This window comes from Aquarana catesbeiana, linkage group LG02 (assembly GCF_042186555.1).
Source record: "Aquarana catesbeiana isolate 2022-GZ linkage group LG02, ASM4218655v1, whole genome shotgun sequence".
Taxonomy (NCBI): domain Eukaryota; kingdom Metazoa; phylum Chordata; class Amphibia; order Anura; family Ranidae; genus Aquarana; species Aquarana catesbeiana.
The window spans coordinates 615829729-615847323 of NC_133325.1; the positions used below are offsets into that span (position 1 = coordinate 615829729).

Here is a 17595-nt window from a genome sequence, read left to right on the forward strand (position 1 = left end):
GCCTCTCTGCCAGGGACAAAACTTACTTTATCAAGGGAGATTAATTTGGGTAGCAGAGGGAGAATGCAGTTTGCCAACACTTTGGAGTAGAGCTTTAGGTCTATGTTCAGAAGTGAAATCGGGCGGTAGTTAGAGACTAGGGATGAGCTTCGAGTTCAAGTCGAACTCATGTTCGACTCGAACATCGGCTGTTCGCCAGTTCTCCAAACAGCGAACAATTTGGGGTGTTCGCGGCAAATTCGAAAGCCACGGCACACCCTTTAAAAGTCTATGGGAGAAATCAAAAGTGCTAATTTTAAAGGCTTATATGCATTGTATTGTCATAAAAAGTGTTTGGGGACCTGGGTCCTGCCCCAGGGGACATGGATCAATGCAAAAAAAAAGTTTTAAAAACGGCCGTTTTTTCAGGAGCATTTGAACAGAGATAATTCCCCTAGTGGACTTTAAAGGCACATATAAAAGGATATGTAGGAGAGTATATTTAAGTAAACAACAATTTATTAATTACAAAGAATTCTCATAAAGACATCAAACAAATAACATAGATAAAAAAGGAATGCAGTTCCACATATTTTTTATAGCTATTGATACCAATACGCTTGCACCCGACGCATTTCGGAGTTGTTTTAGCCTCCTTCTTCAGGGGTGGTTATAAGCTTTTAATAGAAGTTTCTGTATAGGGAATGGTATATACAACATAGATATAATAAATACATGTGTATATCAAGCCATAAAACATATAGGTGCAATATTATATTCATTTTCGTTTCCACTTACATTGATATAAATAAATGTTGGCTGCGCATTCCAAAGAGATTTTTAAAAACAACGATATTGACACATACTGCCCATCAAGTGCATCCTCCAATCATGGTGTATAAAGCTTTGTTTGGTATATCCAAAGTATTCATATGGCCTCTATCGAGGTAGAAATAAATGGGTAAGGATATATGAAGTGGTTTTACTTCCTTATGATAGGAAGAGAGGCCCATTAGTCGAGGGCATGCAAAAAAGTTTGGATCTGGAATCACACTGGGGCCAAATGCGGGTCCTGTAAGTTGTGAAAAATGTATAAATGAGTGTATAGTAACTAGAAAAATGAGTAGATTCAGTGATAGGTAGGGGATCTTGAGATGTATCCTACCTGATAGGCCTACGGTATAGAGTTCGAAAAAGGGTCACCAGCTGATGATATGTGTAGACCAGGTGGGACTCAGAGGGCTAGAGGATCGACATAAAGGAGAAGGAACATATAAAAATCTCATTTTAGTACTTCTGTCATTTGTCTTGACAGTTTAGGATATATTTAAAAAAAGATATGTGTTTGGGGATAGAATAGAATAGGGATTCAACAGCTTTGTCCCTGATTGGCAATGTTCAATTTGATCAAGAGGGGGGAAAAAAGGAAAAAAGGGGGGGGAAGGGGGGGGTTTGGAAACGAGGGGGGAAGGAAAGAGGGAAAAGGGGGGGGGAGGGAAGAAAGGGAGACAAGGAAGGAGAAGGGAGGGAAGGAAGAAGGGGAAGGGAAAGGGGAAGGGAGGAGGGGGGGAAAAAGACAGGGAAAAAGGGCTTGAAGAAAGGAAGGCGGGGGGGAGGGGAAAGGGAAAATAAACAGAAGAGAAAAAAAAAGGGGGGAAAAAAAGAAAGGGGAGGGAAGGGGGGGGAAAGGGGGGGGGGGAAAGGGGGGGTTGGGGGGGGAGGGGGAAAAAGCGAGAGTAGGGGGGAGGGGGAAAAAAGAGAGTTTTTTCAGGAGCAGTGATTTTAATAATGCTTAAAGTGAAACAATAAAAGTGTAATATTCCAGGGAGCATGGCCTGACCTAGCAGGAAGATGGAAGCTTAATCCCTGAGCTCCTGCCACCACAGGGAAAAGCTGACTGAAATCTGAGGTAAAATTGCCCCTAAACTCCTCCAAATCATGGGGACTGCATCGCGGAACTTTTCTGCCTCCCGCTCCCGTTCCCCCCCCGCGAACAAATAGGGGACGGGGGTCATAATATTCCTGAAATGCTTCATGCTTTTCGGGAGCAGTGATTTTAATAATGCTTAAAGTGAAACAATAAAAGTGTAATATTCCTTTAAATTTCGTACCTGGGGGATGTCTATAGTATGCCTGTAAAGGGGCGCATGTTTGCCGTGTTTAGAACAGTCTGACAACAAAATGACATTTCAAAGGAAAAAAAGTCATTTAAAACTACTCGCGGCTAATAATGAATTGCCGGTCTGACAATACACATAAAAGTTCATTGATAAAAAGGCAAGGGAATTCCCCACAGGGGAACCCCGAACCAAAATTAAAAAAAAAAAATGACATGGGGGTCCCCCTAAATTCCATACCAGGCCCTTCAGATCTGGTATGGATATTAAGGGGAACCCCGGCCAAAATTTTTTTAAAAATGGCGTGGGGTCCCCCCAAACCTGGCAGGCCGCAGGAAAAGAGATGGGGATGAGAGAGCGGCCCCCCTCCTGAACCGTACCAGGCCACATGCTCTCAACATTGGGAGGGTGCTTTGGGGTAACAAGGGCCTCATCCCCACAACCCTTGCCCGGTGGTTGTGGGGGTCTGCGGGTGGGGGCTTATCGGAATCTGGAAGCCCCCTTTAACAAGGAGACCCCCAGATCCCAGCCCTCCCCCCTGTGTGAAATGGTAAGGGGGTACAAAAGTACCCCTACCATTTCACAAAAAAAGTGTCAAAAAATGTTAAAAATGACAAGAGACAGTTTTTGACATTTAAATGCTTCTTCTATCTTCTATCTTCTTTCTTCTATCTTCTATCTTCCTTCGGTTTCTTCCTCCATCTTCTTCTTCTTCTGGTTCTTCTGGTTCTTCCTCTGGTGTTCTCGTCCGGCATCTTCCTCCGTGGCACCGGTGTCTTCTTCCCTTCGTCTTCTGGGCCGCTCCGCATCCAGTTACGTAATGGGTGACCCCGCCCCCTTTGACATGACGGGGAATGCCACAGGGAAGTCCCCGTCAAGTCCCCATGCATCAGAGGGGGCGGGGTCACTGGGTGGCCCTGCCCTCTGTTATTTAAGAACCTTTAGAAGAGGAGAAGTGTCACACAGCAGGAGCCTCCCATCATGCTGGATGTGGAGCGGCCCAGAAGACGAAGGGAAGAAGACGCCGGCACCGTGGAGGAAGATGCCGGACGAGAACACCAGAGGAAGAACCAGAAGAACCAGAAGAAGAAGAAGATGGAGGAAGAAACTGAAGGAAGATAGAAGATAGAAGATAGAAGAAAGAAGATAGAAGATAGAAGAAGCATTTAAACAAAGGAATTGTCAAAAACTGTCTCTTGTCATTTTTAACATTTTTGACACTTTTTTTGTGAAATGGTAGGGGTACTTTTGTACCCCCTTACCATTTCACACAGGGGGGAGGGCTGGGATCTGGGGGTTCCCTTATTAAAATTATTAAAATTATTCCGATAAGCCCCCCGCCAGCAGACGCCCACAACCAACGGGCAAGGGTTGTGGGGATGAGGCCCTTGTCCCCATCAACATGGGGACAAGGTGTTTTGGGGGGCTACCCCAAAGCACCCTCCCAATGTTGAGGGCATGTGGCCTGGTACAGTTCAGGAGGGGGGGGCACTCTCTCGTCCCCCTCTCTTTTCCTGCAGCCTGCCAGGTTGCGTGCTCGGATAAGGGTCTGGTATGGATTTTTGGGGGGGACCCCACACCTTTTTTTTTTATTTTAGCACGAGGTTCCCCTTAAAATCCATACCAGACCTGAAGGGTCTGGTATAGATTTTGAGGGGGACCCTACGCCATTTTTTTAAAAAAATTTGGCTGGGGTTCCCCTTAATATCCATAACAGACCTGAAGGGCCTGGTATGGAATGTAGGGGGATCCCCCCACGTCATTTTTTTTTTTTAATTTTGGTTCGGGGTTCCCCTGTGGGGAATTCCCATGCCTTTTTATCATTTAACTTTTATGTGTATTGTCGGACCGGCAATTCATTAAAAGCCGCAAGTAGTTTTAAATGACTTTTTTTCCTTTGAAATGTCATTTTGCTGTCAGACTGTTCTAAACACGGGAAACATACGCCCCTTTACAGGCATACTATAGACACCCCTCAGATACGAAATTTAAAGGAATATTACACTTTTATTGTTTCACTTTAAGCATTATTAAAATCACTGCTCCTGAAAAAAACGGCCATTTTTAAAACTTTTTTTTGCATTGATCCATGTCACCTGAGGTCAGACCCAGGTCCCCGAACACTTTTTATGACAATAACTTGCATATAAGCCTTTCAAATTAGCACTTTTGATTATTCATGTTCGTGTCCCATAGACTTTAACGGTGTTCGCGTGTTTGATCAAATTTTTTGACTGTTCGCATGTTCTGGTGCGAACCGAACAGGGGGGTGTTTGGCTCATCCCTATTAGAGGCCAATGAGGGGTCTTTGCCTTGTTTGGGAATGAGAGTGAGGTGTGCTTCAACCATGTCCCTCATCGTATTAGAGGTTGGTGATAGATTTTTGAAGGCTTTGGTGAGTTGGGGAATGAGGGTGTCTGGGAAGGACTTATAATAGCTAACTGTCAGGCCATCTGGGCCATGGCTTTTGTCTGGTTTCATTTGTTTTAATGCAGTTAAAATTTCTTCTCCTGAGAGTGGGAGATCAAGGTCCGAGGATTCATCAGGAGAGAGGGGGAGGAACAGTATTGTGCAAGGAAGTCTGTAATGGCTGTCATTCGGTCCAAGGTGACTGCAGGGAGAGAGTGGTGGGGAGGTTGTATAGTTTGGAGAAGTACTGAACAAAATGGTCAGAGATGTCATCCGTAGTAACAAGGGCATCGCCAGTCAGTGTTGTAATTTTGTGAATGGTATGGGCCGCTTTCTTAACTTGGGAGATGGAAGAGGTGTCTTCCGTTGTATTTTCGGCAAAGTAGTGGGTGAGGCTCGTGGTAATTTGTTGTATATGGTCTAGGTCAGTCAGTAGAGAATTATCAAGTCGCCATATGTTGGACCTGGTTAGAGTTATAAATATGGGGTTGTGATCAGAAAGCACCATGGGTTCAATCGTAGCTTTTGAGAGGTGTGTGAGATCATTTTGGGATAAGAAAAAGTGCTCTATTCTGGAGTATTTGTTATGAGGTGCAGAAAAGAAGGTGAAGTCCTTAGTGTTGGGGTGTAATGTGCGCCAGGCATCGTGAAGTAACAGGTTGCTGAGTTGCAATTTAATAGCTCGTAGAGCTCTGTAGGTTAGGGAGGAAGCACCGTTGGATGTGTCAAGGAAGGGCTTCAGAGTGACGTTGAAGTCGCCTCCTACTATCAGAGTACCCGATTGGAAGCTGAGAAGTTGTTGGAAGGTGTCTCTAAAAAAGGCCACTTGTTGCGAGTTAGGGGCGTAAATGTTAGCTATTGTGACAGGTCTGTGGTGCAGAGTGCCTTTAATGAATAGGAATCTCCCTTGGGAGTCTCTTTGAATTTCCGTCACCTGCCAGGGGCATTGTTTAGAAATTAAGTTTGAGACTCCTTTGGATTTAGCCTCGGTGTTGGAAGCGTGGTACACCAGTGGGAATTGGTGATTATACAGTTTAGGGATGCTATTCATCCTGAAGTGCGTTTCCTGTATAAGTGCTACATGTATTTTCGATCATTGTAGGAAATAGAACAGTTTATACCTTTTCTCTGGGATGTTAAGGCCTTGTATATTGATTGAGCAGAGTTTGAGTGTCTGTAGGTGCTTATGTAGGTCAGGCGGTGAGGCCCGGGGGTCTGTGTCATCCGCCATAAGTACGAGTGAAGGGAGAGGGATGACCTAGGCGATAAGGATGTGGGTCTGTTCAGTGTATGGCAGGCTTAAGTGTAATGTTGAGGTAACTGGGGTGAAACCGATGAGGTTTGGGGGTGACTTGCGCCCCAAACTCTAAACTGTACAGTATCGGTAAAGTACAGTGCGGGCACGATGTGTGCACCCTAAGGGGTGTAACAGCACTGTGACTCACAATTGTGTGGGGATTGGCAATCACCAAGCAGTGAAGGAAGACTATAGATAAAGGAAAGAATGGTATAGTCCACCGCTACAGGGTCTTCAGGTGATAAAGGGAGGAGGTTGTGGAGAACGTATTTTCTGGGAGATATATAATAGGGTGAGGGGATACTCTCAAAGAAACATGAGTGCTGGGTGGTGGGATTTGGGTGCATAAATGCATCATTACAAAAATAGCATACAAGAACCATCCTATAGAAATATTGGGAGTTCTGAAACCACCACCCAGCCCCCATACCAGAAGGCACCCAAAACACCATTAAATACTATCATGGCTAAATCCAGGTTTGTAAAGGTGGGTGCCCTCTCATGGGTAAAGTGTTGGCCTCAGAACGTGTGAGGTAATTAAACAGAGGACGTTTATAGGGCCTAAGAACATCACAAAAATCTCAAAAGAGGGATAGAACACTCTAACCGGAGTAACATGTAAATAAACAAGTAAATCGGTCCGCATGCTGACCATGCATTCAGTGACAGATTTCCAACTAGAAAGTCTGAGTAGTACTAAACTTGTAGACTAGAAGATTTACCATAGAATGAGTGTGGAATATACCTCATACCTCACTGTGCAGTCTAACATGCCAGCAAGTGTGACTAATGGGTAAAGATAAAGTTACAGGCCAGATGATGGAGGTAGTGCACTCTGCATAAGCCTTCAGGTAGGTGCCACATCAGTTTCCAGCAGCGAGTGCCTGTACAGGGCATGTAGATGGAGGGGGATAGTCCGTGTAGGCTCCTCAGTCAGTGCACGAGTCATTGCAGCCAGCGATGGAGTGGAAGAGGAGACTGTGTGAGACGCGGCTTTGGAAGTCAGCCTTGAGTGCAACGATCTGTGTGAGGCGTTGTCCAGGTAACAGTTGCAGTGTTCATCAGACGTTCTTGAAGCTTTTCCTTAGGGAGATTGTAGGCAGAAGTGACACTGTACAGAACTGCTGCCAGGTCAGGGGCAGTTACAAACTGCAGGGTGTTGTGGGTCATGTAGTTTTAGAACACTCCACTAGACCTATGGGCAGTGTTCATTCCATAGGCAAGTGCTGCTGCTTTCTATCTACACTTGCAATGTCTATGACAGGGACATAATCCGAACCAAGTACAAGATGCAAAACTTCTATTGTGCTGAAAATCTCTTGAAGAAAGTCAGTCACATAGACATTGAATTAAAGGTTAACAGCGTGAAAGAACTGATTTAAGCCGAACAGGACTAACTGAGATTGCATGGTAGCGTGTATCAGAGGCCGGCTAACTGTCTCGGCAAGCTCTCCTGAGCCTCCGCGATTTTGTGGGGCTGCCCTCCTGAAAGTGAGTGCGGGTACCGGTAAGGTGCCTGGGGGCTGATGGGGACCTTCTCCTACGGTACCTGGTATCTTGCGCCTCCATGGATTCTTTGCTTGTCACTGCGCAACGAAACTCCGCATACCAGTTAGTGGCATCTATCAGTTGTATGCCCAGGGTTCTGAAGAAGTGTGGGAGATCCTCTGGTACTCTCAGGAGAGCCGTGTGGCCCTGGATGGAGGCAGAAAGGCAAAACGGGAATTTCCATTTATATTGAATACCTTTCGTGCGAAGGGCATCCAGCAGAGGCTTCAGATCACGTTGGTGCTGTAAGGTGATTCCTGAGAGGTCCTGATAGATTTGAAGTGTTCTCCCATCATGTAGAATTTGAGGTCTGCTTCCTTCTTGCTTGTCTGATAATTTCTTCCTTCAGTTTGAAGTCAATTATGCAGCAAATGATGTCCCTCGGGGGATCCTTCTCCTTTCCTTTGGGACGTAAGGCCCGCTGGATCCTTTCCATGTCAATGGGCGTATGAGGTGGTCTATTAAGCAGACCATTGAAGATTCCAGTCACGGTGGGGGCTATTTGTTCTCCCTCGATGGCCTCTGGCAGTCCTCTGACTCTGAGATTATTTCGCCAACCTCTGTTGTCGAGGTCTTCCAGATGGCGTTGCATATCTCTCATTTGTAATGTGTGGGAGTCAATGCGATTTGCAGCTTTGCAGATAATCGCATCATGGCGTTCAGTCACGCTTTCAACTGTGAGAACGCTGACACTAAACACACGGATATTAAGCCTGAGCTCCGAAATGGCGGCAAAGGTGTCTTTGATATCCGCTGATATGGTCCGCAGGTCCTGCATGTTTAAGTGTGGCTGTGGTGAGAGTATAATGCCATTTCTATCCCTGTGAGCGTTTGGAGATCCCGCGTGTGGCGGTTCTGTCGGGGCCACCTCAGAAGCCTGAGAGTGTGAGTGTCAGTGGCGGGAAGGCGCCATGTTCCCTCTGCCAGGATGAAGCATTTCAGGAATATTATGACCCCCATCCCCTATTTGTTCGCGGGGGGAACGGGAGCGGGAGGCAGAAGAGTTTCGCGATGCAGTCCCCATGATTTGGAGGAGTTTAGGGGCAATTTTACCTCAGATTCCAGTCAGCTTTTCCCTGTGGTGGCAGGCGCTCAGGGATTAAGCTTCCATCTTCCTGCTAGGTCAGGCCACGCCCCCGGAATATTACACTTTTATTGTTTCACTTTATGCATTATTAAAATCACTGCTCCCGAAAAAACGTCCGTTTTTAAAATTTCTTTTTGCATTGATACATGTCCCCTGGGGCAGGACCCAGGTCCCCTAACACTTTTTATGCCAATAACTTGCATATAAGCCTTTAAAATGAGCACTGTTGATTATTCATGTTCGTGTCCCATAGACTTTAACTGTGTTCGCGTGTTCAAACAAATTTTTGCCTGTTCTCATGTTCTGGATGTGAACCGAACCGGGGGGGGGGTGTTCGGCTCATCCCTAATCCCTGCAGACAACTGCAATGGAATCGTAGGATCTCTTGCAAAAAACAAGGTCCATAAAGACATGGATGAGCGAGTTTGGGGTGGAGGAACTTGACTGGCCTGCACAGAGTCCTGACCTCAACCCGATAGAACACCTTTGGGATGAATTAGAGCGGAGACTGTGAGTCAGGCCTTCTCGTCCACATCAGTGCCTGACCTCACAAATGTGCTTCTGGATGAATGGTCAAACATTCCCATAGACACACTCCTAAACCTTGTGGACAGCCTTCCCAGAAGAGTTGAAGCTGCTATAGCTGCAAAGGGTGGGCGATCTCAATATTGATCCCTATGGGCTAAGTCTTGAATTCCATTAAATTAATGTTTTTTAATTGCTCGCATTGGACCTATCAGACTTATCTAATTATCCATTTTACATCCATTTAGCACCAGCATTTCCATATGTGTGTAGGTCTGGTTAATTGTGGGACTGGGATTTATTGTGCTGTTCCTTCATTTGTCTTATGTCTGGGAGCTGCGATTTGGGGTGTGAGCGCCTTTGTCACGTACCTGGTAGGTTGTGAGCCTGAAGTGCAGGAAAAGACCTCCCTTACAGCTTCCACTCCCGTTCCCCTGGAATGGAGACAGAGGGCCAGGAGTGAAGAGTGGTATGGGTGCCTGGCAGGATCAACGGTTGCTGAAAGTCCAGTAGTGGTGGCACCCTCTGGAGTCAGTAGTCTGAGGTGTAGACTGAGGACAGAGACTGGAATGCAGAACTGGAACCAGGAACAACAGCAGGTAATAGCAGACTGGAAGCTGGACTGGAACCAGGAACAACAGCAGGTAATAGCAGACTGGAAGCTGGACTGGAACCAGGGACAACAGCAGGTAATAGCCTGGAACGCTGGACTGGAACAACAGCAGAAGATAGCCTGGAACGCTGGACTGGAACACAGCAGAAGATAGCCTGGAACGCTGGGCTGGAACACAGCAGAAGGTAGCCTGGAACGCTGGACTGGAACCAGGAACAACAGCAGGTAATAGCAGACTAGAAGCTGGACTGGAACCAGGAACAACAGCAGGTAATAGCAGACTGGAAGCTGGACTGGAACCAGGAACAACAGCAGGTAATAGCAGACTGGAAGCTGATGAACACAGCGGAGGGTCAACAAGCAGGTGGTCAGTAACGTTCGGACAGCAGAGGTACCAGGGGTAATGCAGAGGGATAGTCAGGCAAGCCAAGAGGGTCTGGTGCAGGCAGATAGCAGGATCGTCAAACAGGAAGCCGGGTCAGATAACAGGATACACAGATCAGATCAGGTAACACTCACAGAACGCTGTAGAGCAGACAGCGGGGATGGAGTGTGACAGGCAGGTTTAAATAGCCCGCCTGACACCAGCGGGAGTGCGCGCGCGCGTGCCCGTGCGTGACCGCACCCGTAAACGCGCGCGCGTGTGCAATGGGACCCGTGGCCGGGTTCCCGTGCGCCTGGGACGCCGGTTACTGGCAGGATCTTCATGACATTGCCCCCCCCCCAAGGGGCAGCCTCCAGATTCCCCTTTGAAAAAATTTCTCTGGATGAGCTTGTAACAGGTCTTCAGCATGAATATTATCCTCTGGTTCCCAAGAATTCTCCTCTGGGCCAAACCCCTTCCACTTTATTAAGAATTGATTTTGGTTACCTCTTTTCCTGTGGTCCATGATAGCCTCCACCTCGAATTTCTCTTCCCCATCTACCAGGATTGGATCAGGAGGATCTGTACTTTGACCTGGAAATGGGTTGGTAATAGATGGTTTAAGCAAGGACACGTGAAAAACTGGATGTACCTTTAGTGAATCCGGGAGTTCAAGTTCATATGCAACTTCATTAATTCTCCGTTTAACAGGGAATGGTCCTAGAAATTTGGGACCCAATTTCTTGGAAGGGCAGGCCAACCTGAGATTTATGGTGGACAACCATACCTGATCCCCAGGTGCAAGTAAGAGCTCGCCTCGCCTCTTTTTATCGAAGGTTGCTTTGTTGTACTCCTGGGTTCTGGTCATGGTGTCCTGTAAAACTTGGTTGTTAGAGGTAAAGAAATCCAATTTCTCCTGGACTGCGGGTACTGTGCATTCTGGAAGAGAATTTGGTAAAAATGAGGGGTGGAAACCATAATTCGCAAAAAACGGAGTTTGCTTGATAGCAGAATGAATAGAATTGTTATAAGCGAATTCGGCCAATGGTAAAACAGCAATCCAATTATCTTGGGCAAAGGAAGAAAAACAGCGCAAATATTGTTCAAGGGTCTGGTTTGTTCTTTCTGTTTGCCCATTAGTCTGGGGGTGATAAGCCGATGAAAATGAGAGTTCAATGTCCAAGGTTTTACACAAAGCCCTCCAGAATCGAGAGGTAAATTGTACCCCTCGATCTGAAATGATATAAACTGGTACCCCATGGAGCCTGACGACCTCTTTAATGAATGCTTGTGCTGTTTCTGTAGCTGAAGGGGTACCCTTCATTGGGACAAGTGCGCCATCTTCGACAACCGGTCCACTATGACAAAGATTGAAGTGAAGCCCCCGGCCGGGGGTAGTTCTACAATAAAATCTATAGAGAGCATTTTCCAGGGTCTATCTGGGACAGGCAAGGGTTTTAGTAGACCCCATGCCTTTGTTTTGTGCCCTTTGTTCCTAAGGCAGGTGGTACAGGACTCTACAAACTCTTTACAATCTTTGCATAGCTGAGGCCACCAGAAGGTGCGCTGAACCAAACCAGTGGTTTTAGAAACACCGAAATGCCCAGCCAGCGCATGATCGTGACAAAGCTCTAGTACTGGAACTCGTAGTGTTTCAGGTATAAAGATCCTACTCTCATGCCACAATAACCCATCCTTAACCTGGAGCTCTGTCTTTATGGAAGATTCTATTCCTGCGGAGGCCTGTTTAATCTGGGAAAGCAGGTTTCCCTGAAGTAGAAGAAAGTTCCCCGGAGACAAAATGGTGTCTGGAGGGGAAATCTCTTGAGGTTTGTGAAACATCCTAGACAGGGCGTCAGGTTTGGTATTCTTGGAGCCAGGACGGTAAGTGACATGGAAGGAGAACCTGGAGAAAAAGAGAGCCCACCTGGCCTGACGTGGTTTCAACCTCTTTGCAGACCTCAAATACTCCAGGTTCTTATGATCTGTAAAGATTAAAACTGGATGAGCGGCACCCTCCAACAGATAGCGCCACTCCTCCAATGCTGACTTGATTGCCAACAACTCTCTGTCACCCACATCATAATTTCTCTTTGCCGTGGATAACTTACGAGAAAAGAAGGCCACAGGATGCAGCAGGGCCTTGGTTCCCTGTCTTTGGGATAATACTGCTCCTACAGCAATTTCAGATGCATCCACTTCTAGAATAAATGGCAGAGAGGAATCTGGATGCTTTAGTACAGAGGCGGAGGTGAAAAGGCCCTTGAGAGTCTCAAAAGCCTTTTGAGCCTCGGCCGACCAATGGAAGCGTGTACCCTGTTTGGTAAGCTGTGTGATGGGTGCAATGATGGCTGAGAACCCCTTAATAAATTTGCGGTAAAAATTAGCGAATCCAACGAATCGCTGGATTCCCTTCTTATCAGTCGGGACTGGCCAATCTAGAACAGCCGTGACCTTCTGGGGGTCCATTTTAATGCCCTTACTGGAAATAACTAACCCTAAAAATGGAATACTTTCCTGTTCGAATTCACATTTTTCAGCCTTTGCATATAGACCGTGTTGTCGAAGTCGGCCCAATACACTTCTGACGTGCCTGCGATGGGATTCAAGGGAACAAGAGAAAATCAATATGTCGTCTAAATAGACGATGACAAACAGGTCTAGAAAGTCACGTAACACATCATTAATAAAGTATTGAAATGTGGCAGGGGCATTACACAGGCCGAAAGGCATCACGAGGTACTCAAAATGTCCATAACGGGTACGAAAAGCGGTCTTCCATTCGTCTCCATCCCTAATACGAACTAAATTGTAGGCCCCACGGAGATCAAGTTTGGTGAATATGGTAGCCGTCCCCAGTCTCTGAAACAACTCTGGTACTAAGGGGAGAGGGTACCGATTCTTCACAGTAATTTTGTTTAGTTCGCGGTAATCCACACACGGCCTGAGGGTTTTATCTTTTTTCTGCACGAAGAAGATGCCTGCACCTGCGGGGGACGTGGATGGACGAATGAAGCCTCTTTTGAGGTTTTCGTCAATGTATTCCTTCAATGCCCCTTGCTCCACCTCAGTCAGGGGAAATATTCTTCCAAAAGGAATTTCAGCACCAGGAAGTAACTCAATGGGACAGTCATAGGTCCGGTGAGGGGGTAACACCTCTGCCCTCTGTTTACTAAATACGTCCAGGAAATCATGATAGGTGGAAGGAATGGATTGATGTAGACTAGGATCTGTATCTAGGCATAACAGAGTAGAGTTCTCCTGGATGTTCTGGGTTCTGCAAAACTGTTGGCAGTAAGGAGAGGGAAAGGTCACCTCACCCGTGATCCAATTTATGTCCGGATTATGGGCCTGTAACCATGGCATGCCGAGTATTATGGGGAACAGGGGTGAAGCGATAATGTCCAGGCGCAGCTGTTTCTGATGGACGTTGGAAACGAAAATGGGTATTGGCATAGTCTCTTGGGTGACAGGTCCAGACTTGATAGCGGTCCTATTAGCTAGATGGATAGAGAGTCCATGGGCTTTAGGTGACAAAGGTATTTGGTGTTGGATGGCAAAACGAGAATCCATGAAACAGCTGCAAGCTCCTGAGTCAATAATGGGGTGATTTGTAGATCCTTCCCTGGAAGCTGTAGCAGAAGAGGAAGAGCAAGGTGAGTGGTATTTTTAACCAGAGATGTCACATAATCAGTAGATAGGGATAAACACTTATGGAGTTTAAGGGGACAGTTCCTGACATAGTGCCTGGGTTCCCCACAATACAGGCACAAGTTATTTGCTCAACGACGTTGTCGTTCCTCTGGGGCGAGTGAAGGCTGCAGGACTCCTAATTGCATTGGCTCAGGTAAGTTTAGCGTGGAGGTAGGTGGTGTTGATGATGGGTGATGGGGAACCTTAGGGGTAACCCAAGTTGGACGAGAAGACCCCATAGCTCTCTCAGACCTGCGCTCTCGTAGGCGTCGATCGATCTGGATAGCTAGATCGATTAAAGCATTTAAAGTCTGTGGTGTACCCACCCTGGCCAGTTCATCCTTCAGAGGATCAGAAAGTCCCAACCGAAATTGATAACGGAGAGCCGCATCGTTCCAGTTAGCATCCGCACTCCACTTCCTGAATTCAGCCACATAATCCTCTGCTGCTCTGCGCCCTTGTTGAAGGGTGTGTAGAGCCGCCTCTGCAGTTACAGATAGCTGGGGGTCATCATATAACTGGCCTAGTGCATCAAAGAAAGTGGAGAGGTTGGTCAGAGATATGTCCTTTTGCTCTAAGAGGCGATGGGCCCAGGTTTGGGGGTCACCAGAGAGTAGAGAGATTACGTAGCCCACCTTTGTAGCCTCCAGGGAAAAGGTACGTGGCTGAAGAGCAAAAAATAGTTCGCAGGAGTTGCGGAAGGCTCTGAACTTATGGCGATTTCTGAAGAAACGTTCAGGTGTGGGAACCTTAGGTTCCGGAGGGAGCATCACCACCGTTGAGGAAGGCCCAACTGAAGGAGCAGGAGCAGAGGAAGCTCCCTGGGCCCCAATGGGGTTAGACAGGGTTAACACTCGTTCCTCCAGTCTGGTGTATCCTTGCTGCAGATTTTTGACTGCTTCAGTCAATCCTGCCAGGTGTGCACAGAGTTCCTCCATGGGAGACGTTCCCTGCTCAGGCTCAGACATGGCTGTCTGCTACTGTCACGTACCTGGTAGGTTGTGAGCCTGAAGTGCAGGAAAAGACCTCCCTTACAGCTCCCACTCCCGTTCCCCTGGAATGGAGACAGAGGGCCAGGAGTGAAGAGTGGTATGGGTGCCTGGCAGGATCAACGGTTGCTAAAAGTCCAGTAGTGGTGGCACCCTCTGGAGTCAGTAGTCTGAGGTGTAGACCGAGGACAGAGACTGGAATGCAGAACTGGAACCAGGAACAACAGCAGGTAATAGCAGACTGGAAGCTGGACTGGAACCAGGAACAACAGCAGGTAATAGCAGACTGGAAGCTGATGAACACAGCGGAGGGTCAACAAGCCGGTGGTCAGTAACGTTCGGACAGCAGAGGTACCAGGGGTAATGCAGAGGGATAGTCAGGCAAGCCAAGAGGGTCTGGTGCAGGCAGATAGCAGGATCGTCAAACAGGAAGCCGGGTCAGATAACAGGATACACAGATCAGATCAGGTAACACTCACAGAACGCTGTAGAGCAGACAGCGGGGATGGAGTGTGACAGGCAGGTTTAAATAGCCCGCCTGACACCAGCGGGAGTGCGCGCGCGCGTGCCCGTGCGTGACCGCACCCGTGAACGCGCGCATGCGCAATGGGACCCGTGGCCGGGTTCCCGTGCGCCTGGGACGCCGGTTACTGGCAGGATCTTCATGACAGCCTTCCACCCCCCCCATTTTTGCATTGGGTGATGCGGGGGATCGGGTGGGCTTGCCTCTACTGCAAATCGGCATCACACCATGCATGTGATGTCCCCACAGGGCTTCTTGGCACTGGCGTTTTTGAATTTTTACACCTGGTGTCACCATATGGAGGAGGGTGTCTCCAGCCTCCATGGGTGGCGGCTGCTGCTCGGGCGTGAACGCCTCTCTTCCTCTCTGGATGTACCTATGTGATGTTGGGAGGAGCCTGTGGGGTGTGCCTAGTGTATTTAACATCCTCACTCTGTGCTAGCCAGTCCTCATGGCAGCAACTTTTTGTGCACACTGCACACTACTTGGAATTCACTTTTCAACATCAGTAACAGGTTATTACATGGTTATTCTTTTCCTGTTCATGCTCACAGAGGTTCACTCTTATTTTTGTCATCCATACCTGTTTCATGGTTTTCTTTTTTTTTTTTTTATCTCTGATCTGCTCTTTCCTCCTTGTTCTGCCCATATTGTTCATATTAATATGTGCTATGTGCTGTTACAGTTTATACTGTAATGTTAGTTTATGTTGTTGCCATCTAGTGGTCAGAGATGGTATTACTTTGCCAGAGCTTGAAGGAAGTAGGATTCTCCTCATAGTAAAAGGCAGTAACCTTTAACGTGGAACTGTATTTCCTTCATTTCATTACTGCTCCTGTATCTAATACACTGCATGAAGAAGAGCTCTTAAACTATTCCTGGACTAATGATGGAATTGTCTGTGAGTACTCTTACTGATAGAGTGAGGCTGCTGTATAATGTTTAATGTACTGACACATATGTTTGTTTATGCTTATGTTGTAGTTTTACAAAGTTATTCGGGATAAAGAATACATACAGATCTGATGTCTCACGTTTCTTGACTTCTGAATTATTGTTAAGCTGTCTGACTAGTGTTATACAACAGTTCAATAACATGAAGCAGAACAGTAAAAAGACATCCACGTGGCAGTCTGGAATAAACTGAGACGCCATTACTGCAGCATGAGTCTTAGATCAGGAACAAAGTACCAGGCTGATGACATGCTACCGCCGACACAGCAAGGCAGGGAGAACGTTCCCAGCGCCCAGCAAGACGATGCACATTCGCATGTGTCTAGATCTTCACAGGCTAGCAAGATGTCCTCAGCAGTTAAAGCTCGTGCCAAGGCAGAAGCCGCCCGCATCCAGCTACAGTATGCAGAAAAAGAAGCCATGATGATGCAGGAGTTAGCAGCAAAGAAAGCTGCTATCGCACAAGAAGAAGCGGAATTAAAATCAAAATTGCTCATCCTGCAGCGACAGACTGCTGCTGCAGCTGCTGAAGCAGAACCCGCTGCCTACATGGGAACAAGTCGTTCTGGAAGTGAAAAATCATATAAAGACTCAGAGGTTCCAGGAAAACCTCTATTCTCTGCAGATCGTACAAGTGAGTACATCCAGAACCTTACTACTGCGCATGCAAAGGAACAGTCTCTTAAACCTGAAGCAAAGGAATTAAGGCCGAAATCAACAAGCCCCCTGAGCAGGCCCAATCAACCACATGAGGTCAGCGGCTGCCAGCAAATCAAGAATGAAGCACCAGAAACCCCTAAGAGCAAAAAACAAGTGTTCCCATCGCCTCAACCTATAGATTACATGTGCGAACAACAATGTGCAGTGGATGTCACCAAATATCTCATCCGCAAAGAAATGGTAAGCTCAGGCTTTCTCCAATTTGATGACTGTCCTGAAAACTATTGGGCATGGAAATCTTCCTTTCTGAATGCCACTGAAGGTCTGAACTTTTCACCAGCAGAAATGCTTAATTTAATGATAAAATGGCTTGGTACAGAGTCAGCAGAGCATGCTAAGAGGATGAGAAGAGCAAACCTGTTCAACCCTGCAGCAGGACTCAACATGACCTGGAAAAGACTAGAAGAAACGTATGGATCCCCAGAGGTAATAGAAGAAGCACTGCTGAAAAAACTTGAAGTCTTTCCCAAAGTGGGCTACAGAGATAACGTGCGGCTACAAGAACTAAGTGATCTTCTACTAGAGATAGAATATGCCAAAGAAGATGGCTACTTGCCAGGACTTTCATACCTAGATACAGCTAGAGGCACTAATCCCATAGTAGAGAAACTACCCTCAAATCTGCAAGACAAGTGGATGTCTGTGGGAGGTAAATTCAAAGAAGATTATGGAGTCGCTTTTCCCCCTTTCTCTGTGTTTTCTAGGTTTGTCAGACAGCAAGCGAAAATCCGAAGTGATCCCAGTTTCGCCTTCACCACCAGCGGCAATCAATCACAC

At 46.9% G+C, this 17595-nt stretch overlaps 1 long non-coding RNA gene across 1 annotated transcript; it reads left to right on the top strand.

The window, feature by feature from the left end:
• The first annotated feature begins 15953 nt into the window (after window positions 1–15953).
• On the top strand, window positions 15954–16163 carry LOC141130041 (uncharacterized). Its single transcript, XR_012241962.1, has 2 exons — window positions 15954–16045; window positions 16129–16163. It is a non-coding gene; the product is annotated as an uncharacterized lncRNA (long non-coding RNA).
• The last annotated feature ends 1432 nt before the right edge of the window (window positions 16164–17595 follow it).